This window comes from Erinaceus europaeus, chromosome 4 (assembly GCF_950295315.1).
Source record: "Erinaceus europaeus chromosome 4, mEriEur2.1, whole genome shotgun sequence".
In the NCBI taxonomy this organism is placed as follows: Eukaryota; Metazoa; Chordata; class Mammalia; order Eulipotyphla; family Erinaceidae; genus Erinaceus; species Erinaceus europaeus.
This window is the reverse complement of record NC_080165.1, coordinates 12085463-12092862: the sequence shown is the minus strand read 5'-3', so window position 1 is coordinate 12092862 and position 7400 is coordinate 12085463. Positions and strand designations below refer to the sequence as shown.

The following is a 7400-nucleotide window of genomic DNA, read 5'->3' as shown; positions in this document are numbered from 1 at the left end:
TTGTTATTATGTCTTGACAGATGGTTTGAATGAAGGTCTTTGCCAGAGTAACAAGGTCAGACGCCAGAATGCAGCATCAAAGTTGAGAATAGGAAAAGGTAACCTCTTACTTGTTTTGCAGATGACATGAATATCCATGCAGAAAATTTAGGAAACTATACAAGGGCTGGAGGAAATAACACAGTGATTAATGCAGGAAAATTTCATTCCTGATGGCACCAGAGGTCCTAGGTTCAATCCCCAACAGTACCATAATCAGAGATTAGGAGGGGGGGGAGAGAGAGAGACGGAGAGAGAAACAGTAAACTGTAGGAACTGGCAAGGGCATTTGGCAGTTTCTAGACATATAGAAATCAGTAGTATTCTTAAACATCTATGTGAAGAATAGAAAATGTAATTTTTAAAAAGATAACATAATATCTCACATGGAAAATCAACAGGTTGGTAGCCATTCCTCGAATGTGGCACATTCATAAAGAAAATTTGGAATGTAAGCATATAGATGTAAGGAAATGTTGAAACAACACCATTTTTACATAGAGGGCATAAATTCAACTCAGATTCACTTCAGTAAAGATTTGGCCCATGTAACAGAGATGTCTAATATGATTTCTGGCATGTTTGTTCAAGGGTGTGTGATGATCCACGTCTCCTATGAAAGTTTTAAGGTCTGAATTGCATGTCAAGACTCTGACATGTTTGTTTTTATTTTGGGAAACTTAAAAACGGGCTAAGCCTTTATTGTAGTTGATACAGTGTTGGGAACATGTGTGAACCTGATAGAGCCATCTTTGGATGGAGATCTGAGAAGACAACCTCTTGGTAAGTCTCTCTCAACCGAGGTGAGCATAAGGGGGGAAACTCAGACTTGGTTCTTACCTTCTTGACTCTCAGGCCCACAGATACCCCAGTACTTCCCTCCATTAACTGCAGGCCACATGGCCACAGATTCACTCAAAGTCAAGTCACCTTCTGATCACAGAAGAACACACCTTATCACACACTTCATCACACACCTCAGACCCCAGACAAGAGAAATTCCAAACTATATGGCCTTTTGATATTCATCTTCTCTCTGTCTCACCCTACAGGTTTAACCCCTATGCTTCTTTCAAATACCTTTGGATAATTAAGTTGCTTGTGTTATGGAGAATGACTGTCTTGTATCTCATCAATTCCTGTCATACCAGCCCCCCTACCTTAGGGGCATGCTTACTGTTAAGAAACCTGTAATTTTTGTCATATTTCAACAATAATTACCTCCATTGCTTTTCTATTTAACTCATGTCCACTTTGCTAATAAATGGACTCTAGGATTCTGGGACTCAAGGACTCAGATTCTAGATTCATGCTAAGAGTCCCCTGGTGTCTTTTACTTCGTGTCACCCCTGTAGTGAGCGAGAAAGAGCCAGCCCTTTACCTTTCCCCTGGAGGACACCCTGCCAGAGAAGGAGAGAGACACCCCGAAAATACAGGACAAAGACAGAGATAGCTTGTGCACAAGGAAGAGCCAAAGGAAAAAGGGCTAGTAGCTTCTGGGTTACACTTTAGTACCTAGACCTTTCTGACTACACTGTGTGAGCAGGAGATAATCTAGCAAGAAGAGCTGGTATGGGCATTTCAAGTCAGAGACATGGGGAAGAAAAGGTGGACAGTTTGCAGGCAGGGAGATCAGTTAGCTTACTGCTTGCTGCATACATGTAACAGCAGATAAAATCAGAGTAAATAAGGATCCCAGGGTGATGGCCATCAAGACTCAAGAAGAAGGGACAACAAAGACTTCATCCTAGAACAAATTAACAGCTCCTGAGGCTCAAATGGAGATTGGGAAAAGGTAAAGGCAATTCCAAAGTCATGGTCTAGAATACTGTGGCAATTCTTCTTCTAGTGTTTTCCCTTCTTCCGTAGCCAGTCAACAGCGTCAGGTTGAGCCTGATATAAAGTTTCGAGACCTCCTTTGAATCTGGAGAGGTGGCAGTCGTTGACTATGTGGGTCACAGTCTGTCTGGAGCCACAGGGGTAGTTCGGGTCGTCTCTGGCTCCCCAGCGATGGAACATAGCGGCGCACTGGCCATGGCCTGTTCGATAGCGATTGAGGAGGGCCCGATCGTAACGTGCTAGGTCAAAGCCGGGTTGACACTCGCAGGGGTCTGTGATGAGGTGTTTGTTCTTTACCTCAGCTGACTGCCAACTCTGCTTCCAAGAGACTGGAACAGAGAAGTTCAGTGTAGGCAATGATGTCATGGAAAGGAAAAGGAAAGTTGTAATACATTACAGGTATAAGAGAAGAGAATTTGGTTTTAGTCAAGTTGAATTTGTGATGATGGGTAAGAAACTGTATCAATTAGGATTCTCATTGGAAACAACCAACTTCGACTCTGATTTAAATAGCAAAGAGACTGTGTAACATTTCTCAGTTTTCCACATACCACTCTAACCCCCCACCTAGGTCCTCCTCTGCCATCATGTTCCAGGACTTGAATATCCCCTGCTTTCCAGAGTCCTTTACTTTGGTGCAATACACCAAACCCAGTCCAAGTTCTGCTTTGCATTTTCTCTTCTGTTTTAGAGACTTCCTAAAGAGTGATACACAGAACTAAAGTTTTCCATCCTGGAAAAACTAGAACTCACAGCCCCCCCGCCCCCACACACCCAAGCATGGCCTGTGGACCTCAGATCCTGTTTTCTTTGCTGCCTAGCCCCTGGGCCCCACTTCAGTCTTACTGCTGCCAGGATGCCTTTATCACAAGCTCCAGAGTTAAGGGCAGGTACAGCTGACTGGCACTGTGGCTATGCTAGGCTAAAAGGGCAGCCAGGAGGGCAAAGAACTGACTTTAACTGCAGGGCGCAGACTCTATCCCTTACCAAAGTTCATCATGTCTCAGAAGTCCTCCAAAGTAGAAGGGAGGGGAGGTCATAAGTCAGTCAGCCAGAAGAGTGTTCTGGTCCAAATATGCACTCAGGGTCCTGAGAATTTGGAGACTGAAGTTGGAGATGAAACTCTGGAAGATGCTCCCCCTCAAATCATGGGTCTAGGGGCACGATGGGAAGCAAGATAGTTTAGAATGGACATACAGAGACAATAGTAATTTGGTGGCTGGGGTAGCAGGTGAAAGAGACATTAGTTAGGGAAAAGGTGAAGGGAGAGGAGAACTTTGGTATAATGGAGTGGGCTGAAGTAAGAAAGAGACTCAAAAGACCCCAGACAATCTTTGGAATTAAGAGGTCAGCTCAGGCCATGTCAGGTAGTCGAAAGAGTCAGAGAGAGAAGGCAGGAGATGTGGGTAAACCAATCCACCCAACCACCCCCCTCAGCCTGTAGACCTTATATCCACTAAGAGAGAGGCAAGGTTACTTATGCTACCTAATGTTACCATTACTGCCCATTTATGGAGATATCTGTACAGTGTTTAGCAATTGGTTTTTAGCATTTATTCTCATTGCCTCTTATCTTTCTCCAGATCCATCCCCTAGAGGAATCAGACAGTGAGTGAATAGAGGGAGGAGGGTCTGAAGCACCATGCCCTCCTCTGTGAAGCAAGGCTAGAAGCAAGAGGCTAGATTATTTTGTGAAGCAAGAGGCTAGATTATTTTTTAAATTTTTTTATTTATAAAAAGGAAACAATGACAGGACTATAGGATAGGAGGGGTACATTTCCACACAGTGCCCACCACCAGAGCTCCATATCCAATCCCCTCCCCTGATAACTTCCCTATTCTTTATCCCTCTGGGAGTATGAGCCCAGGGTCATTATGGGGTGCAGAAGGTAGAAGGTCTGGCTTCTGTAATTGCTTCCCTGTTGAACATGGGCATTGGCAGGTGGATCCATACTCCCAGTCTGCCTCTCTCTTTCCCTAGTGGGGAAGGCCTCCGGGGAAGCAGGGCTCCAGGACATATTGGTGGGGTCGTCTGTCCAGGGAAGTCAGGTTGGCATCATGATAGCATCTGGAACCTGATGGCTGAAAAAGAGTTAGGATATAAAGCCAAACACCTTGTTGATTAATTATGAAACTAAAGGCAAGAATATTGCAGGTGCAGATTTTGGTGTGATGTTCTGTGATTTTTGTGTTGGTGATTTTAACACTAGGCATTTGAGTTACTACTGCAGCAGCCTTTTTCTTGTAAGTAAAATGGACCAACTCCTTTCTGTTGCCTGAGAAATGGGAACTTCTGCAGGGGGAGTAGCCTTACCCACAGCTGGACTGAAGTCAGCAGGAGGGAGGAACAAAGTTTTCTGTTAGAACTCTGTCAGAGGCTGTTACTTCAAAGAAATATTCCAGTGGAATCCTTGGGGGCAGGTAACACATTCTTCTCACCTTCTTTCCATCTCCCACTCCCCTTTGGCTTTTGACCAAAACTAAAAGAGCTCTTATAGTTGCACAGAGCTGCCCAGGGTGTGTGACCACAGACTGCTGACTCCACTGCCCAACTCCCCATTCCTACACCTGAGGGGCCGACTTTGTGCATCTGTTGAGGTGGGGAGGGTGGCCTTGCAGGGACCATACTTTGGAAATTCTGGTTTAAAGAAAACTGGGAGGGAGGGCAAAATGTTTACGGTGAACTAATCCAACCAGCCTTTAAATTTTTTATTTTATTTTATTCTTAAAGCAAAGGGCATTTTACTGTTGGAGGTTTTTTTTTTTTTTTGCCTCCAGTCAGTAGAGCTCTGTTCTGGCACTATGAGGTCATCCCCCCCCTTCCAATTTATTTGATAGGACAGAGAGAAATCGAGAGAGGAGGGGGAGATAGAGAGGTGTCTGCAGATCTGCTTCATCGCTGGTAAAGTGTCCCCCCTTGCAGGTGGAGAGTCGGGGCTACTAGCCCCTTGTTTTTCTTATGATTATTTATTTTTTTATTGTCACCAGAGTTACTGTTGATGCTCACTGCCTGCACAACAAATTCACTGCTCACTCCAGGCAGCCCCCTCCCGCCCCCCTACCCCTGTTTTTCCCCATTTCTTTATTTTGTATTTGGGGAGTTTACTCCTGTGTTTAAAGGTTCATCACACACCTACTCAACAAAGAATAGAAGAGGAAGCATGATGGAAACTTCATTCAGGAAAACCGAGAACATTCACGTTATACTGAAAGAGAAAACTCAGCCTTTACTCACAAGTTGGTAGGCCCACCTAGGCACAGACAGAAAGCCCAGCCCACAGGTCTGGCTTGTAAACACCCAGCCCCGCCCTCACTTCCTTTATAAACCACGCCCATATGCATTACCGTTCCCATTTCCTGTGCAACAGTTTCCTTCTCCCAGGGGCACTTATATGCTGCAGTGGTGCAGCAGTGTCTGTGTTCCCTTAGGTAATTCCTGTCATTTCCCACCTCCACAATTTTACAGGCTAGAGAGAAATTGAGAGGGAAGGGGGCGACAGAGAGGGAGAGAGCAAGAGAGACAGTTGCAGCGCTGCATCACTGTTCACAAAGACCCCCAGCCTCCCTGTAGATGGGACTGGGGCTTTGAACCTGGGTTTTTGGGCATGGTAACATGTGCACTTAAGGGGCTGGGTGGTGGTGCACCTGGCTGAGTGCACATGTTACAGTGCGCAACGACCCAGGTTCAAACCCCTGGCCCCCATCTAAAGGGAGGGCAGATGGGGAGAGTCTTTGTGAATGGTGAAGCAGAGCTGCAGGTGTCTCTCTGTCTTCCTCTCAATCACCCCCTTCCCTCTCAACTTCTGGCTGTCTCTATCCAGTAAAAAACAAACAAACAAAAAGTGTGCACTCAACCAGATGTGCCCCTGCCTGACACCAGTCCAACCAGTCTTTCCCAGTACGCTTTACCAGGTGCCAGTGGGCTTTGATCATGTGGCCATCTGCTGTGCCTGGTGGGGCTTAAACCTTTCCACCAGGCCAGGAGAAAGGAACATAGCTCAGAGGAACAAGGCTCCTCTGTCAACCTCCAGCCATGGTTTCAGTTTCCTTGTTTAGCCTAGTTCTGGTTGGAACTGAAGCTCTGCCTCATATTTAATAGAGGCTTCTGTTCTCTCTTCACACAATGTATTGATTCTTATAATTGGGCCTTTTTGCTTTTTCCCAAACTACATTACCCACATTAACAGCTAGCTTAAAAGGCCATTAGAAAACCATACTGGTCTTAGTGGAGGGAAAGAAGGAAATGAGCTTCTCAGAGCTCCCTGGCTTCCAGTAAGGCTGTTCCATGGATGGAGAAGTCTGGCAGAGCCGGCTTTTCCGCCTCTCACTGGCTACAATCCCCCGGAGCTTTCTAGCTGTCAGACCAACTGCTTATTCAGCTCTGACCTGCAGGCCAGGAATGTCAGAACCTGCAGTGGGGAGAGGGTGTGTGTGGGGGTGACGACCCCCTGTTTTCTCATTCCACCATTTGCTAAGGAGACCTCCACTCTGTGAGTCTGTGCACACTCATTCTGTGCTGCCCTGAGCCTTGGCTAGTTCCACTGGAAAAGCCAGAGAGAAAGAATCCTGTAGAAATTCTAGGGATAGCAAGCCAGACCTTGCTTTAGTGGCTTTCTCTGCACTGAGCATCTCTGGGTTTACTTGGCCAGGAGCATATCTGAGCATTCCTGAACGTGCTTCCAAGCTGTGGTTCTGATATTTTCATGAGCTACAAGATTTTGACCATAGGTAGCTATGTCTATTTAAGTGTTTTTGTTAGTTTGTTTTTGTTTTTTATTTCATATCATTTACAGTCAAGTGCAATGAGTAGAAAGGACTCATCAAAGGCAAGAGAGTTCACCAGGAGGACAACTCACAAATGCAGTTTAGGTGACAGACTGAACATTGCTTGCTTTTTCAGATGCTGACAGCTCCCTGATAAATGGGGGACTACATGTGAGTGTTGGTTTCACCCATGCTAACTAAAGGCCTTCCACCATGATACTTCTGGGATGAGACAGCAAGTTAGAGCATCAGGGATCAAAAGATCATAATCATCATTTCTATGGGCTCTGAGAGCTTGTGATGGTTCATTTTTATTCATCAACTTAGCCTTTCTATACAGGCTTTATAACACTGTGATGAGCATTTAAGATTTATTTGCCTATTTATTTATTGAGAGAGAAAGAGAGAGAGCAAGCAATGGTCAGATATATGAGGTGCTAGGATGAGAGAGAGAGAGAGAAAGAGAGCAAGCAATGGTCAGATGTATGAGGTTCTAGGATTATACCTAGGGCCTTGTGTATATAAAGGATGCTCTTGTGGTCCACAGTGAATAAAGCACTGGACTCTCAGGCATGAGGTCTGGGGTTCAATCCCCAGCAGTACATGTACCAGAGTATTTTTTGATCCTTCTATCTTTCTAGTTAATAAATAAAATTTTAAAAAAATGCTTTCTAGTCATTGAGCTATCTCTCTAGTCTTGAGTTTAATATAAAAATTTTTAAAGTGATTTACAAGAGTACAAGATAATAGGGGTTTAG

General features: G+C 45.0%; 1 long non-coding RNA gene across 1 annotated transcript in view; it reads right to left on the bottom strand.

Moving 5' to 3' along the window:
• Positions 1 to 3250: 3250 nt before the first annotated feature.
• LOC132538248 (uncharacterized) overlaps positions 3251 to 7400 on the bottom strand; it is a 28152-nt gene continuing 24002 nt past the window's right edge. Inside the window, exon 4 of the long non-coding RNA XR_009549651.1 lies at positions 3251 to 3960. This is a non-coding gene — a long non-coding RNA (uncharacterized LOC132538248). The remainder of the gene's footprint in view (positions 3961 to 7400) is intronic.